Here is a 15,454-nt window from a genome sequence, read left to right as displayed (position 1 = left end):
GCGGGTGGGCAACTTCGTGGAGCAGGACGTGCAAACATGTCTGGGGCATTACATTGCAGACTGCAGAAGACTCGACTTCACCTGAGGATCTAACACAGGCGCCCATACCTGTGTCTTCAGAGGGCAGGTGTGCCTTCACGCTGTATTCTACACCAAGGACTGGCCGAAAACAAAAAGATAAAAGGAGTGTGAGCTCATCGCTTCATGTTTGCGCAAAGACCCCTTTAAATACAAACACGCGAATAATGACAGTTTATTAAAGAATCCAGATATATGTTCACTTCTGTTATGTGAAAATAAAAGTTTCCAATATTGCCGCGGTCCGCTGGTGTGAGACGGTGGACTTTCCAGTATTGCTTCTCGGGTGTGTTATTTACTACCCGCTACAACCTTGTACGTAGTGCCATTAAAAAACAAATAAAAAACAGCACAAAGGCTACTTTTAACTGCACAAACCCGCACAGACGAATGAGGAGGGTTTCATTGTGCTGTCTGTAGGGGGGGCAACTTCACGGAGCTCAAGGCAAACCCTACCTGGTATTTTAAATAAAATATTTCGGACGGATTTTGAATCTTTCGTTTTACGTTGTGTTCATTGTGTTTTGCAATCAATTATTAACTTCAGAGTAATTCACTTCAAAATACTGAATAATCTGAAAGCAAGCATAAGAAATACTTAGAAATGTTACAAGCAACAAGTGAAAATGAGCTCTTGCAGCATTTCTTTAGCTGAAGACAATGTCCTCATATGAGAGACCTTTGCAAACTAGCTGTCATTTGAACGGGAATTTGCCGACTCTTAGTGACGACATTATCGCCATATTCAATTCCAAGTCACGACGCCTGCGTCTGGTCTAGAAGACCGAAACCTCACAACAGAGGCAGGCAAGGATTGTTTTTTGTGTGTCCGCCGTGGGACAGTAGCGTTCAGCAGCCAAGGTATTTTTTGCTTAACCTCTGTGTGTGTGAGAGAGAGACAGTATGTATCATAAGGTTCCGCTAATTCTGCTGATTATACCGATCGAGGATTGCATTGGAAATTGGAGGGTGAGCACGGAGAGGTTCTAAAATTTCCCCTGTAAACACATGCCAAGATTTGGAGTGCATGACTAACATTAAGATAATATTGACGGATAGATGCGAGTGTGCATTTTACAGATAACTATTCAGATCGCCTCTAAATGCCTTGCTGTATTTTTAAGTGAACGAAGTTTACAGAGCTAAAATACATCCAAAGTATGTATTTGACGCTTTTATTAGCGCACTATCTTGCAATTAAAGGTGCGATGAATTGGTACTGTAATGCGACTATAACAATTGAGCGTTAAGTCTTGTGGGAAGTCACGAATTTCCCAGTTAGGTGTCTTTTGGCATCGAAAATAGAAAACTGTAGCATTTTCCGGGTCGGCGCGGACGGACTCAGAGATTCATACAGTTGTTGAATGAAACACGTGCCTTTATTTTTCGGTAGAGGCAGCACAGCACCCCCGCGCCCCTGCGCTAGCAGAGAGAGTGAGCGAGCAGGTAGTTACCCAGCGGTAGGGTGGCAATTGGGTACAAGTATGAAAGGGGTGCGAAACCAGGGAACTTTTTACAAGAATGCGGGCGATCTCACCAAACTGTACGCCCGTTTTGCAGTCAGCGGCTTTCCTAGTACCCCAGCCGGGCGCCCTTCGGCCGCAGCGCCGGGCGAATGGCTGCAGTACTAATTTCGTGGGTTTCATACACGTTTGGAAGCATCACGAAGAATCAAACAAGATCTTCAGAACTTAATATTTCCCCAGTGGGCAGTGATTCGTCAAATATACGTATATATTACGGCGAAAATACGGCTATACGTATATGTACGTCGCCGCGACTTATAATCAACGTTGAATTGCAACCGTAAAATCGACAACATTAATAAACGCATATATAACGTCGAAAACACATCTAACACAGTGCCTGAGGCTTTTTACTGTATATATTGTGTGTGCCGGAACTATACGGCAATCTGCATAGTGTACGAAGTAAATTATTTTCAGAGTAATTAATTTATTTACTATATTTTTTTACTATATGTACTATATTTATTAATATAGTTATTATACACGTGTAAATAAATTACTGCGAAAATAATTTACTTCGTCCACTATGCAGATTGCCGTATAGTTGCGGCACACAGGATATATAGACTAAAGCGAACGGAACCGTTTGTAGGGCTCAGATAGCGGCTACAGCAGAGCATCGACGTTACAGATACTGTTGTCTCACTGAGACGGGTTGAACATGCAGATGATCAAAGTGGGGATCTGTAGACTAGCTTTTTCTTTAGCAGTTGGTTCCATGGTGTAATGTTTAGCATTCTGGACTTTGAATCTAGCGATCCGAGTTCAAGTCTCGTTAGAGCCTAAGCAGCGAAGGTTTAACATCCAGAGTCTAGTTCAGATAATTTGCTTGATGAAAGCAGCTCTTTTCCGACTCTGATCTGCTCGCCCAACACGGTTTGCTTTCCTACTGAAAGAGAGAAGCAGAGTAAGGAAACTGAGTGAAACAACAATAACATGGCCTAAAATTACGCTAATAAAAGAGAGAACTAAAGTCTGGAAGCCGTGACAGCTGTATGATGTTTTGGAAGAAAACGGTGTTTCTTTGATGTCGAAATCAAGCGGAATATGAACGTGACACAAGCGCACAAGTAATTAGTCTTTCGTCAAAGTCATTGCTGGCAGACAGGAGCAGTAGAAGATGTTAGGAGATGTTATTTTAAAAGACAAAATGTAGAAAACGCGTGTATCCAAGTTAGAAAAGCTTGAGCGGGGCGATGCCGTACCAGTAGCGGCGCGGAGCTCACTGTGGTGCGGTGCAGCTCTGTCAGCGGGGCCAGTGGCGCAATGGATAACGCGTCTGACTACGGATCAGAAGATTGTAGGTTCGACTCCTACCTGGCTCGTGTTTCTTTTAAACACATCGGGCTGCTCACTAGCACATTGCCTTCTGTTCATTGTTAGTAGCCTTAGCTAATCAAGGCCCGTATCGCCACCAAGAATGATCCAATCACAGCATCCGCTCTCATTCTTGATAGTTTTCTCCAATCGCAGCGCTCCGTGCTGCCAAGTGTCGTGCTGGGAGTTTAATGTAGTTTAATCAGCAGCATGTGAGCTCCTGAAGAAAACTAAGTTTACTTGTGGGCGGATTCTCACATGTGGGGTCTTCCCTTGTGCTCCTGCGTCAATTGTATCAATAAAGCGTCACTTTCCATCGGAATCTTTCTTTCAGACACGTCTGAACTCGCTCTCCACCATCGCCCTGCAGTGCTGAGAGAACGATCTCCTAAAATCTGAAAGCGAAAATAAACCACGGAAAAATAATTCTTCAAACACCTTCGAGTCTCAAACCGTCTCATTATGCAAACAAATCTTTGTACCAAGCAGATCTTATTTTGTCTTTCTTACACACAACAGCTCTGAGTGTCGCTGCTGTCGCTACACAGACTGTAAAAGCGTTTCGATCGCTCTGTGTCCTGTTAAGATCGCTGTCTTCTCTTCACACACATTTTTGAACGGTGAGAAGATAATACACAGAGTTTTCAGGACTGTACAAAAGTAACACACCAAGGGTGTCGTATTGAGCAGTTTGTGTTTTTGAAAGAAAAGACTATTTTCACTCACCTACTCTAAGTTTTGCAAACCGACGAGCTCGCCACGTTATTGTCTGCTACTTACCTGGCTAGATTTGGCTAGGTACAACTGGCGGCAGACGAACAGGTACTTGGTCATCAAGAGGTCCAGTTCCTTCTTCTACATGCTACGTAAAAGCGTGTTGATCGCTCTCTGTCCTATTAAGAGCTCCAGCGCGAATCCCAGTTACCGCTGTCTTCTCTTCACATACAGGGAGGGAGCTAACCGTCTCCCTGGTGGTCTAGTGGTTAGGATTCGGCGCTCTCACCGCCGCGGCTCGGTTTCGATAGCTGGTCAGAGAATGGCCTTATTCTTGTTTGTTTAAAAAATCCTCTTAGGAGCAATGAACTTGAACAAAATGCACCTCATATTTTAATCCTGTTGAAACTTTGTAACAGAGTGAATGAATGAATTTGTTTCTCGCAGATTTCACGAGAACAGGGTAAGAACGTGAATAAAAATACATTCGTGTCGCAGTCTCTAATCTACGGAACCTGCTGTTTTGCTCCGGCAGTAATTTTTTTACAGTTCCTAAAACGAAAATTAGAGTGGCAGCTCAGGTTCTACCGAGATTTGAACTCGGATCGCTGGATTCAGAGTCCAGAGTGCTAACCATTACACCATAGAACCAAGACATAAGTGCTATAGCTACAGGTTCCCAATGTGTTCATCTGCGAGTTCAACCTGCCTCCGTGAGACTACGATGTCTGTGTGATGTTGATGCTCTGCTGCAGCCGCTGTGCATCTGAGCCCTACAAAGAGGTCCGTCCGCTCTCAGTCTCACAGACACGTCCGCACTCCCGCTTAACAATCACCGATCAATAACCATCGGGCTCCAGATACTCCGCTCCTTCGCTCTGAGTTATTTGTGAGAGGAAAGAGCGGTCAAGTAGTTGCGTTGACAAAGCCTCTTCAGCTGCGCCAGTGGTGTAGTGGTATCATGCAAGATTCCCATTCTTGCGACCCGGGTTCGATTCCCGGCTGGCGCATAAAAACGTGGTGTCTTTTCAACGTTCACAAAACAACGGAAAATATTGTTATTTTAATCCTGTGGTGGATTACGAATGCAGTTTATCTCAAGACTGTGGTGGACGGACACAGAGCCCTATCCAGCATCTCTCGACGGTGCTTAGCGAAGCGCCGAGTCTGTTTCAGTACTGGGAGCGAGTATGAGCTCATTCCGGTTCTGTTACAGTATTTCTGTTACAAATACTTTTATTTGCTTTGGCAACACTGATTGTACCTATCGGTCATGCTAATAAAGCACCTTGAATTGAATTGAATTGAATTACTGCCGGACTGGCCAGCAGCTTCACAGGATTATTGCTGTTGGTCCGATACGGTGTTTCCGTCTCAGACTCAACCACAGCACAGACTTTATTTTATGTTTTGCTCCATGTTAATTTTATTATTTTTATTTGCTTTAGCAACACTGATTGTACCCATCGGTCATGCTAATAAAGCACCTTGAATTGAATTGAATTAATAGCGTTTCGCGCAGGCTAGTAACTGACTAGTAACTAGTAGTTAAACCCTCGCTACCAGGCTGCTGCACGCCTGACTTGTACATATCTCTGAAAACCCTCCCATGTGTTTTTCTATTATTTTTTTTTAAATAAACTGTTAAAAGAGAGTCCTTTGTGAGCTCCTCCTGCGCGCACCGGTGACTGCACACGATCAACTGTAAATCTGACAGAACTGGAAGGGATCCGCTGACGTCACCACAGCCTGGCAGAATAGGGACTGTGACGTTGGCGCCGTCAGGAAGTCGAGCAGTGCGTTATGGGAGTTGGAGTTAATAAAACACGGCTACGTCTGTGAACAGCTATAGCCAGTTCTAATACCCGGCTTCCCGTAAGACAGGGTTACAAGTGCACAAACAAAAAACGGCAACACAAAGAAAAATGAGACAGAAATGCTGTGACATGAAATACTTCCTCCACACTATTTATTGTGCAGCATTTCTATAGATAACGCTGCGGCATCAGCACAACGACCTGAAATGCGGGATTGCTCCCAGAAGTTTTTCATGAAGAAGAAAGCCTGTGTATTTCCCGCAATGTGGGGAAAAAGAATAGTTTTCACCAGGCCGCCCTCCACAGAACATTCTACTGGCGTGGTGTTTTTAAGATTTTAGAAAATTCACAAAAACGTCTCATCAAGAGCTCAACACGCGCTCGCCCCTCAGCGCTGCCCTCTTCCCTGACAACAGATTATTATGAGAACCTATTTCCATTTTGAACACTTTTCACGCGTGACGCTTTTTTGTGTTACTGTTTTTTGGTTGTGCACTCATTTTTTGTGTTGCCATTTTTTCTCTGAGTACTATTTTTAGTTTGTGCACTCTTTTTTGTTTCTGTTTGGCACTTCTGGGTCACCGTACGTTTATGACCGACATCATAATGTAATGGAAAAAGGAAAAATGCGATTCGAATACCTCAATTGATTTATGAAGAGAAATGATCAAGCCTAAGTCTTTTTCGGGCTTTTGTTCTCCTACATTACCTTTGCTTACTGCCCTGTCTTTCTCACTGCTGAAGAAGGCTCCACGGCCGAAACGTTGTGTTTTTTCTTCTCTTTTCAGCATGGAATAAACCTATTGCTTGTTCCAATTAGTGTTTCGTCAGTCATTGCTGGCAGACAGCAGCAGTAGGACGCAGAGCCCTATCCAGCAGCTCTAGACGGTGCTCGGGGAAGCGCTAAGTCTGTTTCAGCACAGGGAGCGAGTATGAGCTCGTTCCGGTTCGGTTACTGTCGGACTGGGCATTAGAGGCTCTTTGGATCGCAACGTGAAAAAACTTCCTACAGCGTGCGTCTTACCTAGTGTAGGAAGAGTAGATCTCATATTTAACAAAAACCTTTCTGGAGATGCTGGGGATTGAACCCGGGGCCTCATACATGCAAAGCATGCGCTCTACCACTGAGCTACATCCCCGACAAGCGCTCATCTCTTCGGTTGTTTGATAGACTCTGTGATTACCAGTCACTGACTGCAGCTCGTGTCAGGACGTGTGACGAGTTTTTAAAGGTAAAAACAGGACATTCACACGTGAGGACAATAAACACCGATAACTTTTGCTTCAGCCTCTATTGAGCTTTCGATCAAGTTCTGATATTCGCTATTTTTAATTTTCGATGTCAGAGAACAATAAAACCACGCCTTCCTTCGAGCCGGATTCGAACCAGCGACCTAAGGATTCCCAGCGGTTTTCACTACAGTCCTCCGCTCTACCAACTGAGCTATCGAAGGGACGACAAATAGCTCTTTTCTCACATATTCAGCCCAAATTCGTGCGGTGTTCCTGGTCATTTCAGTCGCATTTCGACGGCAGGTTTTGGAAAAAGGAGTATGTTGCAATTAACAAGTATTCATTTCCAAGTAACACACTGAGGGTGATGAAACAATGACGCCGCGGAAAATAAAAAGCAGGCAGAAACGGTAATTCTGCGATTCATCCAAGTATTAAAATGTAAGAAAACGGTTTTTCTTTGATGTCGAAATCAAGCGGAATTTGAACGTGACACAAGCACACAAGTAATTAGTCTTTCGTCAAAGTATTTGCTGGCAGACAGGAGCAGTAAAAGATATTAGGAGATGTAATTTTTAAAAGACAAAATGTAGAAAACACCTGTATCCAAGTTAGAAAAGCTGGAGCGGGGCGATGCCGTACTAGTAGCGGCGCGGAGCTCACTGTGGTGCGGTGCAGCTCTGTCAGCGGGGCCAGTGGCGCAATGGATAACGCGTCTGACTACGGATCAGAAGATTGTAGGTTCGACTCCTACCTGGCTCGTGTTTCTTTTAAACACGTCGGGCTGCTCACTAGCACATTGCCTTCTGTTCATTGTTAGTAGCCTTAGCTAATCAAGGCCCGTATCGCCACCAAGAATGATCCAATCACAGCATCCGCTCTCATTCTTGATAGTTTTCTCCAATCGCAGCGCTCCGTGCTGCCAAGTGTCGTGCTGGGAGTTTAATGTAGTTTAATCAGCAGCATGTGAGCTCATGAAGAAAACTAAGTTTACTTGTGGGCGGATTCTCACATGTGGGGTCTTCCCTTGTGCTCCTGCGTCAATTGTATCAATAAAGCGTCACTTTCCGTGGGGATCGGTCTCTCAGACACGTCCGGACTCGCTCTCCACCATCTCCCTGGGTGCTGAGAGAATGATCTCCTAAAATCTGAAAGCGAAAATAAACCACGGAAATATTATCCTACAAACACCTTCGAGTCTCAAACCGTCTCGCTATGCAAGCAAATCTTAGTTCCAAGCAGATCTTATTTTGTCTTTCTTACACACAGCAGCTCTGAGTGTCGGTGCTGTCGCTACACAGACTGTAAAAGCGTGTCGATCGCTCTCTGTGTCCTATTAAGATCTCCAGCGCGAATCCCAGTTACCGCTGTCTTCTCTTCACATAGAGGGAGCATCTTCACCGTCTCCCTGGTGGTCTAGTGGTTAGGATTCGGCGCTCTCACCGCCGCGGCCCGGGTTCGATTCCCGGTCAGGGAAGAGTCTACTTTTCCTCCGTTTGTGTCCATTACAGCCTCCCTGGACACTGAAGATGAACAAGATGCACCTCATATTTTCATTCAGTAGAAACATCCGTAGCAGATTGCATGGATAAACACAATTCTGTGTTTTTCATGCAAGTTTCAGCAGGACAGGGTGAGCTCTTGAATAAAAATAAATGTACTTGCAGTACATCTCTGTCCCTCTGTGGACCCTGCTCTTTTGTTCTGGATGTTTCTGAAAATTGGATGGCACTCAGATATGTATATATAAAGTCAGTGTGAGGGCAAGGGCAAACAACCATAGTTCTGTAAAAAACATGCTCCATGTGCAGAGAACAATGCCTAAGAATGTGTGCAGGGCCGAATTAGGCCAACACAAAAGAAATAAAACACTGGTTACACCTGAGAAACAGTGACCAGCTCTCCTTCTGCCACAAGGCCCTGCTGAGCAAGGAGCTGAGTCCACAGAAGAGCCCTTCTCAGCCAGAAGGTTCTGAAGCACACTGACACCAGCCTGCCTCAGGACAGCACTGCTTAATCAGCATGAACCACAATCAACCAAATCACAGCATAAGCGAAACAACACTACCTCAACCACTGGGACACACACACATAAACACAACATAGACTTGAACATCAACACACACAAGCTGAGTATCTGACTAAGGTAATAGACAGGTACCAAAAACAGACCCAGATGAAGTATAGGCCCAGTGTCACAGGACAGGCACAGTGACCACAACCTATACATAGACATCACTCCGTGAGGAGCAGGGCCCCCTGTGTTCTGAGGTCGTGAAACCTGAGTGAGCGGGCAGCTCGCTGCACTATTTGGTCTGATCCTCATAGCTGGACACGGGGCGGTATAGGAATGAACTCACGAAATGTTTGTCTCCAGCCACTCGCTGTAAAGTGTTGCAATTTCTATTAAGAGTGTTCTCAAATTACTACAAAAATTATGCGTACCCGTGAAGTCAAATGACAGAGAAACGCTTGAAACAAGACTGCAGAAACGAGTTAAAAACCTGACATCGAACTGAAACTGAAATGACCAGGAACATCGCACGAATTTGGGCTGAACATGTGAACTGCTTGTCGTCCCTTTGATAGCTCAGTTGGTAGAGCAGCGCGCTGTAATAGGAACCACTGGGAATCCTTAGGTTGCTGGTTTGAATCCAGCTTGAAGAAAGGTGTTGGTTTTTTGTTCTCTGAAATAGAAAACTAAAAATAGCGAATATCAGAGGTTGATCGAAAGCTCAATAAAGGCTGAAGCAAAAGTTACTGGTGTTAATTGTCCTCACCTGTGATTGTCCTGTTTTTACCGTTAAAAACTCGCCACACTTCCTGACAGAGAGCTGTAGTCAGTGACTGGCAACCCCTCATTGTATAAGGCTGTTGTTTAGTTGTTGTGGGAGGTTGTGTATACTGTGCATGAGCTTCTTTGGTGTGACAAGCAATCAAACACATCAGCTCTATGAGTTGAAGATCTAGGTTCAAGTCCTGGCAGCAGTAAAACTGTGTTTGGACTGGTTTCAGTGATGTGTATTTGTACATTATTTTTAGAAATGTGTTTTAAAGGGAGCTGAATGGAGAACCTGAGAATTTATATTTCTTATAACTTAAATTACAACTCAGAAATAAACCTCTTGTGTGTTGTAGCTGAAAGGTGGAGGTTTAACATCCCACGACCAAGATGTGGAAGTAACCTGTCTTACTTCATACGGATATACATCCACACGGAGGTCAGTGTCTTGCAGACTACTTAATATATTATTTGGAGATCGTCTCAGCTTTGAGCTCAATTGCAACAAAAAAACTTGTGGAGACCAAAGTCCACCTTCTGTAAGTTTATCAATAAGCAGTAGACTGATTTTTTAATCAGTCAATTGACCTGTGAAATCTATTTTTCATTTCTACATTTCTTTATTATGTTGGTGTAAAAAGTCCGTGAGATAAATTGCACAAGTAATCCCTAACAGTATTAAAATAGGAATGATCAACAGTGCTTTATTAAGGCTTAAAACAACACCATTTCTTATGCGCCAGCCGGGAATCAAACCCAGGTCAAAAGAATGGGAATCTTGCATGATACCACTACACCACTGGCACTCAGGAAAAAGAAATTTCCACGCGACGTCTTGAGCGCTCTTTCCTCTCACAAATGACCCAGAGCGCAGGAGCGGCGTGTCTGGAGCCCGATGGTTATTGATCGGTGATTATTAAGCGGGAGTGCGGACGTGTCTGTGAGACTGAAAGCGGACGGAACCGATTGTAGCGCTGAGATGCACAGCGGCTACAGCAGAGCATCGACGTCACAGATACTGTAGTCTCACTCAGACGGGTTTAACATGCAGAAGATCAGAGCGGGGATCTTTAGACGTGTTTCGCAGCTGCTGGTTCCATGGTGTAATGGTTAGCACTCTGGACTTTGAATCCAGCGATCCGAGTTCAAATCTCGGTGGAACCTAAGTCGACTATGTTTTAGGATCCAGAGTCAAGTTCAGATAATTTGCTTGATGAAAGCAGCTCTTTTCCGAATCTGATCTGCTCGCCCAACACGGTTTGCTTTCCTGCAGAAAGAGAGAAGCAGAGTAAGGAAAAACTATTTCAAACTGCTCAACTGAGTGAAACAACAATAACATGGCCTAAGTTTAGAAAGAGAGAACTAAAGTCTGGAAGCTGTGACAGCTGTATGATGTTTTGGAAGAAAACGATGTTTCTTTGATGTCGAAAGGAAGCGGAATTTGAACGTGAAACAAGCGCACAAGTAATTAGTCTTTCGTCAAAGTCATTGCTGGCAGACAGGAGCAGTAAAAGATGTTCAGAGATGTTATTTTAAAAGACAACATGTAGAAAACAAGTTAGAAAAGCTGGAGATGGGTTAAGATAAGTTGCTGTGTCGCTGGTGTTTATAGACCACTTCCTACTTCCAGACCAGGACAGCGCAGCGCAGTGCTGGACAGGGATACGTCTCACTCACCAACAACCGAAAATCTCTTCAAGACCTTGAAAGTCCGCTTGATTTCCAATTCAAAGAAAAACCGGTTTCGTCCAAAAACAGCATAAAGCTGTCATGTCCCAGGCTCTGCTTCTCTCTTTTGGTAGTAAAGCAGACTTTATTGGGCGAGCAGATCAGAGAGGCGGGAAGGAGCTTCCTTCATCCAGCACAGAACCTGAATCTGACTCTGGTATCGTCAAAACAAACCTGTAATAAAGCAAATAAAGCCGAAATAAGGAGGAAAATCTCGTATTTAAGTTTAGGAAGTGATCGCGGCTAATCTAACGATACATGAAAGGTTTGAAGTACACATGTAAGATGAACAAATTGCTCACCGACTAGTAAGAGCGAGCTGAAAAGGCAGGTCCCACCGAGATTTGAACTCGGATCACTGGATTCAGAGTCCAGAGTGCTAACCATTACACCATGGAACCGATAGGTTGAGGTGCAGCAGTAGGACACAGAGCCCTTTCCAGCAGCTCTAGATGGTGCTCGGGGAAGCGCTAAGTCTGTTTCAGCACAGGGAGCGAGTATGAGCTCAGTCCGGCTCCCAGCAGCAGGGACGTGCGGTGCAGGGGGGGCTACAGTGGCCCGAGCCCCCGCCCCTTTGCCCTTATTGGCCCAAGTGCCCTTTTCTGCTTGTGGAAAAAAAAGTCCAACCAATTTGATTTTTTTCGTCACTCGACGATTCTGCTTCTGTATTTAGCACGGATCTCCCGTTAGAAAAAAACATCTTTGACCTAATTGATCTCACCCGAGCATAAGTGCCCGCCTCCTGTTCGTTGTAAAAAGCGATGAAAAAAGCAGCGATAAGCAACGGAGGCTACTACACCTGCGGAGGACGAGTTAAACATTTTTGAACGGTGAGAAGATAATACACAGAGTTTTCAGGACTGTACAAAATCAACACACCAAGGGTGTCGTATTGAGCAGTTTGTGTTTAAGAAAGACTATTTTCACTCACCTATTCTAAGTTTTGCAAACCGACGAGCTCGCCACGTTATTGTCTGCTACTTATCTAGCTAGATTTGAGATTTCCTTAGATAGATAGATACTTTATTGATCCCGTGAGGGAAATTGCAGTGCAACAGCAGCTTAACACACACAACACAGCCACAGTGTAACGAATTATATACTAATAGTACAATACATACAATACAATACAAGAGTTACTCACAGTCCGGACACACAAGAGGAAACTAGAACAGAACAGTACACAGAAAATCGTATCACACGTATGAATATAAATATAGATGTAACCATAGATATAAATATAAATATAAATGTATTGCACAGGTCCCTGGCATATATTGCACAAAAGTGGTTGTAAACGGGAAAAAGAAAAAGAAAAAGAAAGAGAACAGATGTAGCAGTAGATGTGTATATGCGTTTAGTCCAGAAACAGGTCACTGTCGCTGTTACCTCTGCCAAGACGCAAGGTGGATGCGTTGTACAGTCTTATGGCAGACGGCAAGAATGACCTCCTGTAGCGCTCCCTGTCGCACCGTGGATGAATCAGTCTATTGCTGAACGTGCTCTTCATTCCTGCAAGCCTGTCATAGAGGGGATGGGAGAAGTTGTCCATGATGGCCTCTAGTTTGGACATCATTCTCCTCTCAGCCACTACCTCCAAGGGGTCCAGGTCAGACCCAATGACAGAGCTTGCTCTCCTGATGAGCTTGTTCAGCCTTTTGGAATCTACTGCTCTAATCCCAGAGCCCCAGCACACCACTTCGTAGAAAATGGCACTCGCTACCACCGACTGATAAAACATGTGTAGCATCTTACTACACACATTGAAGGACCTGAGCCTCCTCAAGAAGTAAAGTCGGCTCTGTCCGTTCTTATAGATGGCCTCGATGTTCTTAGACCATTCCAGTCTATCGTCGATGTGCACTCCCAGGTACTTGTACGAGTCCACCATCTCCACGCCACTCCCATGGATGTAGACAGGAGTAGGTTTGACCTTTTTCCTCCTGAAATCTACCACCAGTTCCTTTGTCTTTGTAACATTCAGTTCCGTTCTGAATGGCCATTTTTTTCTGAAGACCTGCTCTCCTGTTTCTGTGATTGAACCATATTTATACAACAAAGACAACAAAACTTAAAGCCATTTACTTAAATGAGTAGACAAGCCAGTCGTTTTGTATTTGATATAAACAGCTGCCATGCATATTCTTTGTTGTATAAATATGGTTCAATCACAGAAACAGGAGAGCAGGTCTTCAGAAAAAAAAGAGAAAGAATTTAGGGAGGCAGCTAAAGGGAGTACATCGCTTCATAACTGGGTCACAACTGGCGGCAGACGAACAGGTACTTGGTCATCAAGAAGTCCAAATCCTTGTTTTACATGCTACGTTCGCCTCAATAACACAAGATTCCCGTTTGGAACGGACTCGCTCGAGAGAGAGAAAAGGACCGTTGAACTCGAGTCCTTGAATCTAAATACAAGAAGACAATCTGTTTTACACGCCAATATCATCAGCAGCATGTGAGCTCCTGAAGAAAACTAAGTTTACTTGAGGGCGGATTCTCACATGTGGGGTCTTCCCTTGTGCTCCTGCGTCAATTGTATCAATAAAGCGTCACTTGCAGTGGGGATCGGTCTCTCAGACACGTCCGGACTCGCTCTCCACCATCTCCCTGGGTGCTGAGAGAATGATCTCCTAAAACCTGAAAGCGAAAATAAACCACGGAAATATTATCCTTCAAACACCTTCGAGTCTCAAACCGTCTCGCTATGCAAGCAAATCTTAGTTCTAAGCAGATCTTATTTTGTCTTTCTTACACACAGCAGCTCTGAGTATCCCTGCAGTCGCTACACGGACTGTAAAAGCGTGTCGATCGCTCTCTGTGTCGTATTAAGATCACCGGCACGAATCCCAGTGATCGCTATTCAATTACAAGTCCCGACGCCCGCTTCTGGTCTAGAAGACCAAAACCTCACATCAGAGGCAGGCACGGATTGTTTTTTGTGTGTGTCCGCCGTGGCACAGTAGCGTTCAGCAGCCTAGGTAATTGTTGCTTAACCTGAGTGTGTGTGAGAGAGAGAGAGACAGTACGTATCATAAGGTTCCGCTAATTCTGCTGATTATACCGATCGAGGATTGCATTGGAAATTGGAGGGTGAGCACGGAGAGGTTCTAAAATTTCCCCTGTAAACACATGACAAGATTTGGAATGCATGGCTAACATTAAGATAATATTGACGGATAGATGCGAGTGTGCATTTTACAGATAAGTATTCAGATCGCCTCTAAATGTCCTGCAGTATTTTTAAGTGAACGACGTTTACAGAGCTAAAATACATCCAAAGTATGTATTTGACGCTTTCATTAGCACGCTATCTTGCAATTAAAGGTACGATGAATTGGCACTGTAATACGACTATACCAATTGAGTGTTAAGTCTTGTGGGAAGTCACGAATTTCCCAGTTAGGTGTCTTTTGGCATCGAAAATAGAAAACTGTAGCATTGGCGCGGACGGACACAGAGATTCATACAGTCGTTGAATGAAACACGTGCCTTTATTTATCGGCACAGGCAGCACAGCACCCCCGCGCCCCTGCGCTAGCAGAGAGAGTGAGCGAGATGGTAGTTACACAGCGGTAGGGTGGCAATTGGGTACAAGTATGAAAGGGGTGCGAAACCAGGGAACTATTTACAAGAATGCGGGCGATCTCACCAAACTGTACGCCCGTTTTGCAGTCAGCGGCTTTCCTAGTACCCCAGCCGGGCGCTCTTCGGCCGCAGCGCCAGGCGAATGGCTACAGTACTCATTTCGTGGATTTCATACAAGTTTAGAAGCATCATGAAGAATCAAACAAGATCTTCAGAACGTAATATTTTAATACCTTTGCAGTTCTTATTCTCATGGCGCCTCACTCAATATTACCCTTGGGGTGATGCATTTACTGATGCATTTACAACCTGTAGTTGTAATGTATGTAAAATCACCGAGATCACCGTGATTGTCGGGGTATGTCATATCGCGATATGCGGGCTCTATGTCGCGACATAGGGGCGGGGCACTTTTGGGTATGTCATATCGCGATATGCGGGCTCTATGTCGCGACATAGGGGCGGGGCACTTTTGTCGGGGTATGTCATATCGCGATATGCGGGCTCTATGTCGCGACATAGGGGCGGGGCACTTTTGGGTATGTCATATCGCGATATGCGGGCTCTATGTCGCGACATAGGGGCGGGGCACTTTTGTCGGGGTATGTCATATCGCGATATGCGGGCTCTATGTCGCGACATAGGGGCGGGGCACTTTTGGGTATGTC

At 44.7% G+C, this 15,454-nt stretch overlaps 9 non-coding genes across 9 annotated transcripts; 5 read left to right on the top strand and 4 right to left on the bottom strand.

The window, feature by feature from the left end:
* The first annotated feature begins 2,859 nt into the window (after positions 1 to 2,859).
* trnar-acg (transfer RNA arginine (anticodon ACG)) lies at positions 2,860 to 2,932 on the top strand. Its single transcript has one exon. It is a non-coding gene; the product is annotated as a tRNA-Arg (tRNA).
* A 1,285-nt stretch (positions 2,933 to 4,217) lies between these two features.
* On the bottom strand, positions 4,218 to 4,289 carry trnaq-cug (transfer RNA glutamine (anticodon CUG)). Its single transcript has one exon. It is a non-coding gene; the product is annotated as a tRNA-Gln (tRNA).
* A 288-nt stretch (positions 4,290 to 4,577) lies between these two features.
* trnag-ccc (transfer RNA glycine (anticodon CCC)) lies at positions 4,578 to 4,648 on the top strand. The gene has a single exon. It is a non-coding gene; the product is annotated as a tRNA-Gly (tRNA).
* A 1,874-nt stretch (positions 4,649 to 6,522) lies between these two features.
* On the bottom strand, positions 6,523 to 6,594 carry trnaa-ugc (transfer RNA alanine (anticodon UGC)). The gene has a single exon. It is a non-coding gene; the product is annotated as a tRNA-Ala (tRNA).
* Positions 6,595 to 6,821: 227 nt separating this feature from the next.
* trnay-gua (transfer RNA tyrosine (anticodon GUA)) lies at positions 6,822 to 6,909 on the bottom strand. The gene is given in 2 exon segments: positions 6,822 to 6,857; positions 6,873 to 6,909. It is a non-coding gene; the product is annotated as a tRNA-Tyr (tRNA).
* Positions 6,910 to 7,377: 468 nt separating this feature from the next.
* Positions 7,378 to 7,450, top strand: trnar-acg (transfer RNA arginine (anticodon ACG)). The gene has a single exon. It is a non-coding gene; the product is annotated as a tRNA-Arg (tRNA).
* Positions 7,451 to 8,093: 643 nt separating this feature from the next.
* On the top strand, positions 8,094 to 8,165 carry trnae-cuc (transfer RNA glutamic acid (anticodon CUC)). The gene has a single exon. It is a non-coding gene; the product is annotated as a tRNA-Glu (tRNA).
* Positions 8,166 to 10,562: 2,397 nt separating this feature from the next.
* trnaq-uug (transfer RNA glutamine (anticodon UUG)) lies at positions 10,563 to 10,634 on the top strand. The gene has a single exon. It is a non-coding gene; the product is annotated as a tRNA-Gln (tRNA).
* Positions 10,635 to 11,527: 893 nt separating this feature from the next.
* trnaq-cug (transfer RNA glutamine (anticodon CUG)) lies at positions 11,528 to 11,599 on the bottom strand. The gene has a single exon. It is a non-coding gene; the product is annotated as a tRNA-Gln (tRNA).
* Positions 11,600 to 15,454: the final 3,855 nt, after the last annotated feature.

The sequence above is a fragment of the Lepisosteus platostomus genome, chromosome 8, assembly GCF_059453375.1.
Source record: "Lepisosteus platostomus isolate fLepPlt1 chromosome 8, fLepPlt1.hap1, whole genome shotgun sequence".
In the NCBI taxonomy this organism is placed as follows: Eukaryota; Metazoa; Chordata; class Actinopteri; order Semionotiformes; family Lepisosteidae; genus Lepisosteus; species Lepisosteus platostomus.
Note: the sequence above shows the minus strand (reverse complement) of the source record. Positions and strands in the feature narration are given on the sequence as shown.